Here is a 16,314-nt window from a genome sequence, read left to right as displayed (position 1 = left end):
TGCTAGTCCTCGGATCAATGGCCAGAAAAATATTAACCATAAGCTTATAATGATGAGTGGTGGATGATTATGTTTTAGAACCATCCCTTTAGCAAAAATGAGCAATGAAAATACTTTACGTAAAACTGTATTACTGGCAAATGAATATAAATGATCAGAAGCAAAAATAAATAATCAGCAGAAAAATTAGTATGAAATTAGTTTCATCAGTTGCATTACTGCTGAAACAACAAAAATACTCATGAAAAATGAAGGTCGTGTGTTGGCAAACAATCTCTTCTGTGTCTAACAGCTGCACACGGAAGAAAAAACAAGTGGGTTTGCAATTAGAATGATATCATTGGAAAGATGTAGTTATTTTACCTGAGTGATCCTCTCTCTCTCTCTGTTATATTCTTATAGGCACTTCATATGTTTAAATTGTTATTATGCAATACCATCAGGAGGCATTAAATTGAATTGATTCTGCAGCATGACAACAAGCCCAATTATACAGCCAGACTTCTAGAGAGTAATCTTCAGCAACTAGAACTACAAGTATGATACCAGCTGTCCACTTTGTGTCTGCATGTTTTTTGTATTTTATTTTTTACTCCCACGTTCTCATGCCACATATTGAGACAGCCTTTTGACTGGCTCAGGTTGTCAAAAGGTAACAGTTCAGGAAAGTTTGACTGCTGTGTATAAAACAGGCAGTCTGGGTCAGGTACAGGTTAGCCTGTCACCAGCTTTTGCTTCAGACACTATGCCAAATGGGGAAAATTACAAGTCATCAGAAAATCATATGCTATGTATATTATGGAAACTACCACAGAAAAGGAAGACAGCCACATAAACGCCTGGGAAACTGCTTAAAACTAAATAAAGCCAGTGGAGAGTTCTCAGAGGTTTTTTGCCTTCTTTGATACAGTAGGCTGTGCAAGAGAAAGTCAACAAAAAGAAAACACAAGCAAAAACCCCAGAATGCCTCCCTATTAAAACAAAGGAAACCAGAGAGAGAACTGCAAATTAAATTAAAGGAAAAAGAAACCCAACTGTCCTTTCTGGAGATTCAGTCTTGGTTGAAAAAAGGTTTCAAAATAAAAGCTGAGGTGACCTTTTGTTTTTCATCCATCCTTAACATCTGTTTCGCATTCTTCTTTGACTTTTTAGCAAAGAGAAGTTTTCGTACAAGAATTTCTGCCTATTAATCATTTATCAGCCAGAACCAAACAAACCAAAACAAAAATTCTGGCCAGTGGTGAGAGGAGGGAAGTCAAAAATAAACTACAGTCAACTCTTAAGCTACAGCTTATCCCACTGAGCTAATCAGCCAGCACGTTAAGATCACTCCACAGCTTATATTACTCATTTTTAAACACAGTGACAGGTCAGAGGCCCGTCCAAGCACATTTGGACGAAACACACAAGACGGAAATACATGTTACATGTACTATACACTTACACTGATTACACTGAAAGCTGTCGGATCAAAACCATTTCATGACCAAATAAATTCTCAACCAAATGTCATCGAATTATAAAATATCCATTGTTTGCTTCGATATTTACTGGTTTCTAAGACAGACTCAAACAGAACAATTTTCATTGCAGTTGGGGCGCAAAACGAAATGCATGTGCACAACAAGACTGTAAGATCACCAGAGCAAATTTTAAGTTCCTGTTAAAAGACAGTTTTTCGTTCCCACTTTTGCCAAGTGATTGGTCATTGGGGATCTCTATGTAATGTTATGAGGTCTTTACCCTACAGTCCAGTGTGCCTTGTACTAGCTGTATTTTACACTGAATTTTGCATTTACCAAGGTGTTAATTTCAGATGACCTTTAAAGTGTATCAGGTTGTCTCGCAAATTTATGTGAGCATATATACCGAAGGCGCAGATTGAAAAAGCCAATCGGTGTCGCGTGTTTTTTGGTGAATGGGTCAAAATGTTTTTTTTCTCTAAGTTTTAAAACTGAAAACAAAAATAATAAGTTTCCAAACTTTAACAAATTTCCCACGTGTGGGACTAATAAAGGTTATCTTATCTTATCTTTAGCACAGCACTGTAGGTGCTTCTTTTATCTTCATAAAGTGAAAATGCTTTGGTCACCATTAAAAAAAATAAAAAATACATGATGTAGAAATATGTCTTGCTGCATGAATCCGTGCATATACACCTTTGGGTATCTCAGTGCAAACTGGTTCACTAGATTAATGTAACATATTGTAATTCTAAACTTTAAATTTTTCAGTGGTGATATCAGATACATTCTAGTGCCAGATTTCAAGGTGTGAAATACATCTGTTCAATGACAAAACTCTCCCCTGGTGACTTTTCTTCGTGCTCTTTAAAGTCCCTTTGAATGTTGCAATTGACACCCGCTGCCCTCATTCACTTATAATCAATGTGCAATCAACCTCACATCTAATTTCAGGGCTATTAAGTAGCGGGCTTCAGTAATGGTCTGCGGCAGAGATAATACACTGATTGAGACTGAGCGATCCTCATCTCCTGTGTTAGGAACCTTTGCACGCACACACAAAGTCCGTGTCTAATTACACGTTATGAAAAGACATTAGGGGAAACTTACTAAAAGCCATGAAGCATTAAATGTCAAGTTCATTAAAAATCTGCTGCCAGTATTTGGAGCATTTTGTAATAACTGTGTTATGCTTATTGGACACTCAAAGTTAGATTTAATGGTGATTGGAGTACTTCTAAATATAGATGCACAGCTACGTTTGTGTGATTTTTATATTATTGTAAAGCAACCTGGGTATATTTGGTCCCAGGGCTTTTCCATTTAAAGCAGCAGGTAATTTAAACAACCCTACATTATTCCCGATCAGTTTTGTTTGCGTTACTCATTGACATTCTGTCAAACCGAGAGGATTCTATCTTGGCCCAGCTGTGAGATATGAGTCAGCAATGCATTATTCAACGTGGTTAGCATTATTAGGGATGGTATGAAGCGACTCAAAGTACCTCCGAGATTTAAGGGCGGAGAGGCTGATGTTTTTAAAGGGTTTCTTATCGGAAGTTTAGTTCGGGAAAGTTGAATCCCCTGCGAGCTTTGTGTTTGAGTAAGAGAGGAGTAAATGCGTGAGGGATGAATAATGCAGGTCAGGAACCTATTGTTTGGTGAAGGACCTATGCAGCCCAGGGCGCTGCAAAGGAGACTTTGTGAAATATTGATTTACCACTTAAAAGTTGTTGTCTGGATGTTGCCCATCTTCTAGGATGTGAATGGAGATATAAATCAGCTTTGTCTGTTGTTGCTTTGGCAACAGTGGGAAGAAAAAACTCTAACAGGAAGAAACCTTGGGCAGAACCAGCCCGAGGGAGGGACGGTCTTCTGCCGTGACCGACTGGGGGTGACATTTACACCATTACATCAGCATCACTTTTACATGTTTTGATAACCATTATACTTGCGCTCTATACTAACATACTAAACACGGTAAGCATTGCGTCATAATTGTATAATACATTTACACGCTAAACGACTGCAAACACAGTCAAACCCATGGCTAATCACAGTCAGCCTCATCTGACCGGCCAGTCAGTCATCCCTTTTTCCATCAAGGGAATGCCAGCTTGAGTTGACCTCCTGTGGGCACGACAGTAGTCCACAGTGGGAGTACAATGTGGTGTTTCACCACATATTCACCACAGGCAATTGAGAGGGGTGCTGTCACTCACAGTGTTTCACAGTGAAGTGTCCAATCCTCAGAGAAACAGAGATAGCAGCAATGGCAGAGAACAAATACGGAAATGTTTTTTCGATAAAATGACACTACTAAAATGACAGACATTGTCAGTGACCTAGACTTTAGCATATATGTTCATAAGTACAGCCTCTCCAAATCAGTTAAACAGGTTCAACAAATTATTACTTTTTAAAAATGTCAGTCTTTATGAATGTAGGGCTACAGGACTGTTGAAGTAGTTTACATTAGCTTTAGCTAATTGTATGTGCAGAATTTGGCAAAAATTAAGAGGCATACAAAGACTGGACAAGGGTTGCTTAGGAATACATAAAGTTAAAATACCATAAAATATATAAAGGTACAACTTTGTTTTTAAAAAAATCCTAATTCCATATGAAAACACTTTAGTCTACCAATTTCTGTATTTTGTATTTGATTTTAAAAAAAGCAACACCACTCTCATTTAAACTACACATTCGAGATGTCCTGGCATGCTGCCCTTTTGGCTTTTGGCTTGAATTTATTTCAGTATTCGCCTTGCTAGAGCACTTGTGTGTGACAAAACAGCAGTTCTCATGCAGTGCTGTGATGGACTTGCCCCGCTGGGTGAGCTAACAGGCGAGCCTTTCCCACGGGTGAGCACAAATGCAAACGCCTGTGTCTGTCCAGGTCGGGGCGCAACAGAGGAGTGGTATGAAAATGACAGATGACAGGGCAGGAGGAGAGGAAATGCATGTCTGGAGTGTGGCAGTGATTGCTGAAAGGAAGTGAGACGTTGGGGGGGGGGATGAGAGGACAGGTGAAGAGAGGAGAAGTGATGGCATGGGCTATAATTACAGGATATAAGAACCTGGCTGTCACTTGTGCTCCTTTTTTTATGTGGTGCTACGCTTCTCTGCTACACCTCCTCACTTCCCTTGTCTTCTCTTAAAATGCCTTCCAGTGTCTTCGTCAGGCTTTCTACAGCTGCAAATTTTTGCAAATTGTCCACTTTTTTTGGTACTGTTCTCCTACTTTGACACATTCTGTTGTTCTCAGGCCGCACCGCGTTCAGAAATAACCATGTTATAATGCTAGCGAGCATAAAGAGACAGAGATAACAAAGCCCAGTTAGCCGCACTTGTCAAATAACTGCATGACTCGTGCTTATCTTAGCTTTGCGCCTCTATTTCTGCTACTCGACACCATCCTCCAGTGTCTTCCTCATTCGCAACTGCCAATTCCTCCCACTCGCTGCGCCGAACATATCAAGAAATATCAAGTGCCACAAAACATTAAACATTCTGGCACATGAATGCTAAATTCACTGCTGGTTTCCAGGGGGAGTGCCTGCTTTTGCTTTACTTTGGTGGGCAGGGGGGGACTTATTGACATTTTTATTGTCCCGCAGCCAGCCGGCCTAGTGTTTATGAAGTATGAGGAAATTGCACAAAAATGTAAATGCCTGCAGTAAAAAAAAACTGCTGTATGTAACTGATTAATACGCAGAGGGAAGCATGGTTCAATTTTTTACGAGAGAAAATGAGTATGACAGAGAAGCACAGAGTTGCCCGTGCCATTACACAGTGGGCATATTAATGTTTCATTGCCGAGCTGTTTGTCGTCTGTTCCCTGCTTTTTCCATCTTCTCTCCTCCATCTCCTCCATCCTCCACGTATCCTTTTAATTTTCTTTTTCTTCAAATGCCTTCCCCCCACCACCACTTGCTTACTGAAGAGAAGAAAAGGATTCCTCATGAATTACTTAGCTGTAAAGGCATAGACGCCAGAAAGGCTTGTAATCTGGTGCAGAGCTTTTCGGTCATGGCCTGTCTAACTTGCCATGGGGTTTCCAACTTTGGGATATGATCTCTTATATGATCGGTTTTTGAGTTATTTTGAGTTAAAATTGTGGCACAGCTACAGCTGTTCCAGCTACTAGTTTTATCGTCATCATACTTACATGGTATAGCTATTCCAGACCTGCATAGGATGAACCATAAGCACTTTTGTGGTCCCCGACTTTCTAATTAGAAACTGGGTCAAGAATTACAGAAACAAGCGCTTATATTCCGAGCCAAATTGAGATTTATATAGCAAATCAAAAGCAAGACTGTGTAGGTGAGCGTGTCACAAGGTTTACAGCCTGTGACAATTCAGCAGTTAATGTTGGCTTACATGGTAGAAACAGGATGCCTCTGTCTGGCAGAACTTCAATGACTCCAGCAATACATAGTCTCAGTAGTGAACAGAAAAGTTTATTGTCAAGCCATCAGACTCTGAAACTGGGTGAGAGCTGAAAGCTGGGAATCCATACATTTGGTATTTAAGGATCACAAAAGCAGGCATTATCCAAAATGTTCGACTAAACATGACGTGGATAAATCACGTAAAAGTTCAATTTGTGCAAAGAGTCATATGACTTTTACTCCTATCACATTCGTGTAAAAGTTAGAATATGCAGGTAATATTTTGATGTTGTTGTTCTTCTAGTGATGGCAATTTTGAAAAAGAGATTTGATTTAGGTCTGTCTTTTGGAGCAACTCTCAGACCAAACATTCTGGGAAGCAGTCTGGAAATATCCTTAAGCTCAAAGAAGGAGGTTAAAAGACTAAAAACCTAAAAATCGTACTTTGCAACATTTTTTTGGCAATTATATTTTGCACCTCAGAGGGTTAACTCAACAAATCATGAAAAATTAGGTTTAACTTTTTGTTCATGACAGTGCAGATTTCTGACATTTTGTGTAAATTAAGCATGTAACATGATTTTTTTCTAACAAAAAAAGTGTGAAACTTAAGTTACACTTAAGTTTGTAAATGAACCGCCCCATGATGTGTAGCTTTCTGGATTTTATTCTTATTGGGCTACATATGTATTTATTAGACAGGCTATACAGTACATAACATCAAAATTCACGTTTTATGTAACTAAAGTGTTTAATTATGTGGGCTAAGTTATAGACTATATTTATATGAAAAACGTGTATACTTACTGCATTTGAATTATTTTAACCATATGTAATCACCCGCATATGTGTTTGAAAAAAAAGGTGTTGATTTTTCCACCCCATTTGATTTCCTTGCCACCCTCATGCCACCCTAAGAAAATTTCTCTAGATCTCTAGATTCAGTGGTGCTAGTTTCAGTCATTATGCAAATGTACTGTTTAGAAGATTGGGGAAACCTGCAGTCAGCTGAGGCCACGTCCACGCTAATACGTTTTCGTTTGAAAACCCATTGTTTTCTCTCCGTTTTGGCCTCCCATCCACACTGAGACGGCGTTTTCGCTCAAGGAAAATGCATTGTTGAAATGAGCGGCAGACAGAAATGATGCAGGTCAAATCGTCTTGCGTTTCACGCGTGTGCAGTACTGGGACGTAAGCTTTTTCGGCCGTTTCAATGTGGACGCACAACTCTGTGTAAACGACTGAAAACAATAGTGTGGACGCGGAGCGTTTTCAAATCTATCCGGGCTAGTGTGGATGTAGCCTGAGACTGAAAAAGTCACTTGGATGATGATGAAACGTTTCTCCCACTGAAAACGCTGCGTCCAGATGAAAAGAATCAACTTTTTGGGATGCTGTCCTCTAGTTTCTAAAACTATGATTGGTTTAGGATGTGGTGAAAATGCAACCTTTGTTAACTCTATGCCTCAGTGGTTAACCTGGTTGATGTCAAGAGGTTCATGCTTTTTCTTATTTGGCAATTCTTCTTGCACTTCAGAATAAGTCATGTAAGATAAAGTCATTTGTGCAAAGCTTTCTGTGTTTTTCAAAGATTTTTAGTTGCACTTTTCCCATAAATGTTCTTCTTCAGCACAGGTATTGTGATAGATGTCTCCTATATTTGGCTTAAAGAGAAAGAGCAAGGGCAGTGGATGACAAAAGCCTTTGGCAGCAGATTCACGAGGACAAGGTCAGCCAATGTGAATATGAAACTCTGCAGTTACAAATCAGGTTGTTTCTTTTTTCTTGTTTTTTTGGTCCATGGGCCTGCAGAAAAACTGAATTTGTAAGGAATAAATGAAACCAGCAAATTTCAGTGGTAGAAGACTAATGGTTAGGGTATTGTTTTTTGACAGCAATGTCACAAAAGTCTCAGAATTAATGGCTTGACAGTAAAGCAGTATGCACAGCACCAAATGAATTACAACTTTTGTGGACAGCTCTATTTGTCAGTAAGAAAAAAACAGAGTGAGCAGAAGGAGTTCTCTATATTTCAAGTATAGAAGCAAAATCAATCTACTGTGTATGCAGGTATAGGAGTAATGTTGTCATCATCAAACACATCCACTGGCTTGATCGTACCTTTCAGCTTTTAAAGAAGCATCTAGGCTCACACAACTTGTGCTTTCTTTCAAAATGAGAAGCATCCATCAGGTTTCCATCTGGGTTAGGGTTTAGGTTAGTAAGTTAAACTGGAAAAGCTATTAACAAGGGAAAACAAGGTAAGAGGTTTCGGTTTAAAGAACTAAGTACTTATATCTAATATCTAATATTAATATTTAAAATAAAGTGCTAACCTCAGATAGGTTAGAGGTTAAAGATAAAATGTTACCTGCAAACTAACTTGAATTGTGCAGTTTAAGGGGAAATAATGGGATCTTCAAAGCGGATGGAGGGTCACATAGGTTTTATTTCCATTAACCTTCAAAATACTTCTTGCCATATATACAGGGACATTATTCTATAACTTGGATTATGATTGACAGTAATACCAGGGTTGATTTAAACATGTTCTCCTGCTGTTTCATTACCAAGTTTTCTAAAAAGAACCCAAAAGGCTTCAGATGATTTTCTTTTTCCATAAAAAAGTCAATTTTACCCATTTTAATCATCTGTGCTAATGTTGTGTGATTATTGCCAATAGGATACTGGCCTACTTTCTCAGTTTTGCCTGCAGTAGTCCAGTTAAATTCCTGATGTCCTCAGTGAGTGGAAATATCCAGCATGTGGTTTGTGCAGGGCGTGTCCGCCCACATCTGTGGCCTTTCACCAAGTCAGAAATGACTGCATCAGCATACGGTTCTTTCCATTTCTCTGAGAGGGAGCAACTGCCTCATTGTTTTCACCATGACCATGATAGTAAAGTACTGTTACTGTGATTATGTCAAACATTTAGTCTGTCAGTTGCTGATGGAAATCCAAAGATATCACTTGGTTGAGGTCTAGAGGCTAAAAAACACCAATTTCAAACTACATCTGTTATCAATTTGTGTCCAACACACATTTTTTTTTAAACCAGGACCTCAGTGTGCTGTGTCATTCTCTGTTTAAAGTCAGCACAGTGACTCAGAAAGAGTCTTTTGGACTCCACAGATTGTGTATTTTCCTGTAAAATAGCTTCTTTTCTGCATTGCTTCAAGCTTGTACTTAACAAAATGGTACATGCTGGGAAAACCCATCTTGGATACAACTACTGTAAATGTTTTCCAGCAGAGGGCAAACACATTATAGACATGGACAACATATTTTCCTGCATGCTTATGAATATATCACATCTTAATCAGGTGGCAGTATGTAAGGGAGTTGAAGTAGGCCGGAACAATCTGGAATGTCGTTCTGACACTGTCAATTAATGAGTTATGAACTCTTACAGGCAATTTTATACATAATAATAGAAAATGATTTTTTTCAAACTAAGACCTAGCATTGCTTCCAGCTAATATCATGAACACACTCACTCAACAAATCAGCAAGTAAGGTCATCTGGACATTGCATACATCCCCATTTTCTTTGTCACTTCTGTCATGCATGTAATGACAATAAAGTTGCAGTTGCAGCATCTTTGGCTTTAAGCTACATAGCTATTTAAAAAATTTCACAATGCAATGCTTCAAACACATAAGATGTGCCTGTCACACAATCTTTCTTTGCTAGCACAGTTGCATTAGAAAAATACCCAAATTAATTAAGTGGTGATTCTAAACAATCTGTTGTTTGCTCTGCTCACAAAAACATTTTAGGTCTATTAATGATGCTCAAAATTCTCAAAAGACTTAAAATCCTGTTCATGTGTGATGATAATTTATCACACTTGAGCCTTTAATTGTATTTGCATTGTTACTAGGCTATGTTTGTATTTTCTAAGAAACACAAACACATACAGTATGATTGAACAGCTTATGGCTAATTCTAAGATGAACAGCCATAAAAGCAATGTAAAGTAAAAAAAAAGTAAACAAATAAAAAGGAGAATGATGAAAATATTTTTGTGTCTGGTTGCTTAAAGGAGGACTATGTGTGACACTTCTCTCAACTTTGTTGTAGAAATGTTTATTGTGATTTACCATTAGGTCTTGACCAATCTTGTTTCGTGTTGCAAATACACGATAGTTATGAATAATTAATGCCATCTGTTATCTGGCAGCATGAAAGGATTAATCAAGCATGTGTCACAAGCAAGAAACATGATAGTTGGTAACCTTGAGGGGAAGAGAGACTCAAATCCTCTGTAGTAAAACTGGAAACGATGAACATTTGCCTTCAAAGTAAAAATTGGGCCTTACCACAACTTGAGCATTACTTGTAGCTTTCACTTTGTGAACAGACTCTCTTTCTGGTTTATGTTGCACTATTCAAAGTTCCACTAATGCTTGGTCAGTAGTTTGCTAGCAGACAAATCAGCATCATCTTTGCTGCGCTATGAATTTTGGGGTTTGGTGGGTCACAAAGGATACACCCGGCCCATCCTTCAAATCTGGGGAAACGGATTTGTCGGCTGCATTTGAAGGAGTCTACAAATTTGGGCAGCCTTTGTCGCGTTGCTGTGACATAATCGGCCTACAAATGCGGCCTATGAATTTGGACACCCCCTCTGGCTAGCATCAACAATTGCCAGCAACCAGTTGCAGAACAACTTTTTCCTAGCAACTGGCGGTTACTAGGGAACCACTTGGTGTCTGGGGAGCTTTAGGAACCAATTTCAGTCGATTAACATTTAATGCTAACTTTAGATTGCAAACACGTTCACAATGACTAGATTTACTTATTTATCTTTAATGGGTAGTTCCGTTAGTTCTTAGCACCAAAGTATTTTACTTTATCCTTTTGATTTTGACTGTTCCACATCTCATAGCAGTCTATCCAGCTAGTTAATTTTGACTTTCCTAGTGTGGCTAAATTAATTTTCAGACAAGCAAACTTTGCTCCAGTCCCATGAGGAGCAGGCATGTCTGTTTACATCTTTTTTGTTCTTACTGATAGTCATGCCGACCTGTGTATTTATGGTATCTCTACCAAATTTGCTGTTATAAATCTTCGCTGAAATCATGATGTTTAAGAGTTATATCAGTGATACCGCTGCAAAGAACAGACATGTTAAATTTTGTCAAATTTTTCCTCATGTTTAAGACTCTACATGTACAGACAGAAGATTACTTTTGGAAAGTTGGAGCACACGAGGACCGTTTGGCGTTAGACTTGCCAGAAAGCTGCTTAAGACAGCCACAGGCTCCTGGAAATAGAGTGGAAAAAGTGACTAAGGTGGTGTGTATCTCTGTGTGCGTGTGTTCTTGCCCCAAACAACCACAGATCTCAATCCCATTTTTGGATCAGCCACAAAAGGATTATATCCTCATGAACATCAGTGTCTGGTCTGATCACTGATAGATGGCTTCACTGAAAGATCTTGCCTTCAAGTCTTTTCATAATTTGTTTGTCATTCGTCTTTCAGAGACTGTTTTTTAACCAAATGGCTTAGTGTTGTGGGTCCACATGCTTAGGAGGAGCAGAGGTATGATACTGTGCTGGGTAACTCAGCACATGTTTTGCTTCTTCACACAAGTTCCACGTTTACCTCAAATAGGCCACCTTTTCTTTGTGGCGTGCATATGCAAACATGTCCTCGTGTCAGTGTTTCCTCTGTATCAGCAATGAAAACAGCTTGTGGTAATGTTGCATGTTACCATTAATGTCTGGAGAAACGAGTTCATGGAGCACCATCTGCCAAATACATTTACAAATCAGGGACAACTACACAAAATATAAGCTCATTAAGTCAACGCTTTTAGGACAGGCTTGCAAAATTTGCCCCTTGACTGACCTGCCATCCATATTTAAAGAGATTTTTTAGGTATTTTGAAAAAAAAATTGATTTAAATAGTAACTAACGTGTTGTGTGTGTGTTTGAGTCTTGCCAAAGAACCCCAATTGTCAACCAAAATGTGTGCATATTTGAAACACTCGTAGGATTAGAGCGTGTGTTAGCTGTAAACAAGCGGAAACAAAGACCAAATTGAGCTTTAAAGCTACACATGTTAATATTTTATAGCAACAATGGACCAGATGGCTGCGTGCAATTTGAAAGTTGACATCCACAGTGACATATCAACACAAATTTAACATCTGACTGAACATTTTGAGCTCATTTAGGACAGGGCGCTTCTCTTTTTTGCAACAGTTTCTGCTTTTGCCAGGCTCATTTCCAACTGTACCAACCTGACCACAGAGCAGAACGATAAAGTTAGCTTCACAGGTACCAAGAGTGGACAATTTGACAGTTACTAAAGAAAGAAAGCAACACAATTTTAAGTTAAATGGATATTGTTTGCTTACAAATGTCCTCTGAATGTTTGGAGTAAGTCAGAAATGATCTTTTCAGCTGCTAAAAGATTAACAGCTCTGCCATTTAAAGACTGCACACAACAGTATGAACCACAATGCATTAAAATAATTACTAATGTGTTCTATTTGCATTAGAAATGGCAAAGCATTAAATATCGATTTCAATATTTCAGTATCAATTAGCAGTAAACTTCATGTCATGAATGTTCGTAAATCACGTTAACGCGTGATAATCTAACGTTTGCGCGATTAATATATACTGGGGTTTTCAAGGTAGGGGAAGGCTACGGGTTCACCATCAGAAACTGATTAGTAATCAGTGCTGGGTGTAATGCATTCTAAAGTACTATGTAACTGTAATCACATTACATTTTTCAGTAACACAGTAATGTAATTCACATGTGTGTGTTTTCAATATTTATCTGAAGAAAATTAAGAATAACCAAAGAATAATTCAAAGCGATACAGAATCATTAACAACTTCACCACATTTTTTCTAGTATGTGTTTACTGTTAACTTGTTTTCACATTGAAATGCTCAGCAGCTTCATCAAAAGGAGTACACACCCACACACACATATGTGTGCATGTACAGAACACATTACTTACGTATTATTGTGTGTGTTATATGGTATTGAGAGGAATTTATTTTTTCTTTCTCTCTGCTCTCACTGTAGATTTCCTCCCTGGCTGCGATCCTCGCCCACGTTTTATGAAGATGTTGGAGGGAGATAAATCAAAAGGGGGAAAAATATGGAAAAAATCAACTTGATGAATCCACAACATCCCTCATTTGTAAGTTATAATGTTCAAAACCATACGAAGCCACAGAGCAATGCTGTGATCAAACCGACATATAAACTGACTGCGTTGAAAAAAAAAAAGTAGTCACGGAAATAATTTTGATTGAGACCACTGTGTCAGCTTCATGAGCCGGGGTTCTGATAAACTACAAAGTGGAATCAGGCTCAAGTTTTTCCACCAAGCAACATAATCTCCTCAAGCAGAACTTGAAGCAAATTATTAAATAAGCAAATTAAGTAATATGATTTATGCATCAATGGAAGGAGTCAGGCTAGCATTTTGTGATTACAGTAAGAGTCATGTTTCCCAAAGTGTCACTGACGACATCCTAAAGCCTTCAACCTGCAGCAGATACAGGACGTGCTACTGTCCCTGTGCAAGAAGATGACCTTACTGTTACTTCACATAAACAAAATAGATTTTGATGGAGGACTTTCTAGAATGAGACCTTTTTTTGGTTAGACATTTGTAAACTTCCTAAAAACAAGACAAACAGATGGATCAGTGATCATGATGGCAAACAGAAGGTGAAGCAGTTTGTTTGCATCAAAGTTCTCAATGTTTCCCACAGATTTGGATTCTTTTTGTGAGGTGGGTGGGATGATTATGGACGTTCTTAAATAACCAAATAAGACAGTTGATAGGTTCTAAAGAGTCGATCCAAGTGCAGGGTAAAATAGTCTCTTGGAAGATGAGCCTGGTACATGAACGGATCCAAAAGGGATCCAGGTGGGATGAACTGGGAAGTAACCAGATGTGAATTGTACCCATTCCACCATGCAAGTGTGTGCTAATCTGAACCTGGTTAGTGGATCTGTTACGGAGCCTCTGGTACATCTGGGATCGGTCCTGTCTGGAGTCACTTTGCTATCTCCGGGAACTGTGTTGGTATGTGGAATGACACATGTTTATTCATGTGATGATGTGTTTCAGATCATTTTGTGGAGTAACAAATGCAATGTAATGTGGAGTGTAATGAATAACTTTCTCTGGCAAGTAACTAAGTAATGTAATTTATTACTTTAAAAAAAAGAACAAGTATTTTGTAATACAATGCTTTTTTGAGGACTGATGCCAACACTGCTAGTTATACACCAATTAGATGAAATACTGTATATGAAGTGACTGACCTGTTTTTTTGTTGTTTTTTGTTGTTTTTGTTTTGATGTTTTGTTGATACCGTGAAGATGACTTCCCAGTTCATCCAGCCTGGATCCGTTTTGGATCCGTTCATGTACCAGGCTCATCTTGTCTTCCAAGAGACGAAGGTTTAGACGTGTGAAATCCAGACTCAACAACTCCTTCTTCCCCACTGCTATCAGACTCCTGAACAGCTGACCTACCTCAACTGCAATTTGCACATCAGGACAATTTGCACACTAAGTTCATTTTGCACATTAAGCTCCTTTGTACATCCTTTTACATTGACAACTGCATACCTCACTTGTCTTCATTTACTTATTTTGTACTTATTTATTTATCTTTCACTATTTTTTATCCTTATTTTTTTTACCTTATTTATCTTAATATCTTGTCTTATTTTTATCCTTATTTATCTTGTTCCTTCAACCCTACCTAACTTGGCATTTGTGTATGGACAGCAAAGGAAGAATTTCATTGCACAGAGAAATGCTATTTCTTCTGTACACATGACAATAAACACTTTGAATCCTTGAATGACTCGGTATGTTAGAGTGAGGTGAATAGTCAAAACAGGCAGTTCTGCTCCTTCTTCTTGGAGCTCTTCTCAGACATGACTTTAGCTTGGGTACTGAGTTTATCCAGCTTGTATGTAAAGATGTCCTCTTTCTCTTAGATTTCTTGCAGAAACTCCTCGAGAGCCATCAAAGTTTCCAGCTCTAAATCCCATTCGTCTTGCTTGACTTCCTCAATATCTTGCTTTCCTTGCAGAGACTCCTGCAAAGACCCCACAGTTCCTCTGTTTTGTAGTAGATTTACAATGATAGTACTTTATTCTCTCTGCTCCTGCATGACTTTAAGGTACAAAGCTTTGGCTATTTTCCCCTCTGGATCCAGTTCCTCTACCTTGAAGTCATGACGGACCTTGTTGGAGCAGAACTGGGCTATAAACGCATTGATTTCAGAGTGGAGTTTCTGTGTTTTGCTGCAGTTGTGTCTGAGCTTCTAGGAGCTGCTGCTGGAGCTGCTCGATCTGCTCTTGTTGTTTACTGCATTGGACCTCAAAGTTAGCCTCCTTGTCAGATTTCAGGTCTGTATGAAGCCTCTGTGGCTTGGGTAGAAGACTCCACATGTTGCTCTGAAGTAGGGTGGCTGCTTTGTTCCTGGAGGGTCTTGATCACAGCATCCCGTGTGGCAGTTGTTTGATCTTTGTCTGTAACAATCAACACAGTAAAGTTTTTCTGTGTTTCAGATGTGGGCTTTTTCCACAAGCCCCTTCCATCTTTTTAATTTTTTTGTCTTTTTGGGGTTTTTTTTACAATTGGTTGGTTTCTTGGAACAGACCAATTTACCTAATTTAAATGAAGTCTACCATTTATGCCAAAAAGAGAGGTCAAATATCTAGCCAGAAGCTTGCTGATACTACTGCAATAGATAGCTGCTACTTAAAGTTTTTGTTTGAGGTGCAACTTGATAAGGTGCATTTAACCACATATACGTATGGGGTGTATGTATACTTTTGTCCACTTAGCACTCTGAAATCTCCTTCTAGTGTTGGAGTGCTGGACAGGAGTTAGGGTAAAGGTACAAACAATCTCGTCTAGTTTTGGCCCACTTTGTCTGTAATATATAATGCGTAATAATATCACAGTGAAATTCTTCTACTTGTGCAGATTTTAGACATTCGTCCAGTCCTTGATATACTTTAAGAAGTGCCTTTAAAAGAAAAAAAAAGGTGTTTCTCCAGTGCAACAATGTGACAGAGCGCACCACAATTTATCATTTATTTACAAAAGCATGCACATTTAGTGGTTTCACGCTCTCAGTGACAAAAACACAACCAAGCTTCTTTCATTCAGCTATTGCTTGTGTTGACACTTCTGGGTTCGGCCCTGTTGACTGTCTCGCAGTTCTCACGTGGTGAGAAAACAAGTCAAACAAACTACAAACAGCAAAGTGCTGTACACCCACTGAGCGAAACCTTTAAGATTGTTTGGTGTTTGAGCTGCTCTCCAAATGAAAAGAAAAAAAAGGAAAGGGAAAGGTTTGAAAAGTCTTTAAGATTTCATGTGGCTTTTGAAAGCTTTTCATTCCCTCTCAATGCCTGATTTTTTCCGATTCATCTGACATA

This window comes from Oreochromis niloticus, linkage group LG23 (assembly GCF_001858045.2).
Source record: "Oreochromis niloticus isolate F11D_XX linkage group LG23, O_niloticus_UMD_NMBU, whole genome shotgun sequence".
In the NCBI taxonomy this organism is placed as follows: domain Eukaryota; kingdom Metazoa; phylum Chordata; class Actinopteri; order Cichliformes; family Cichlidae; genus Oreochromis; species Oreochromis niloticus.
Note: the sequence above shows the minus strand (reverse complement) of the source record.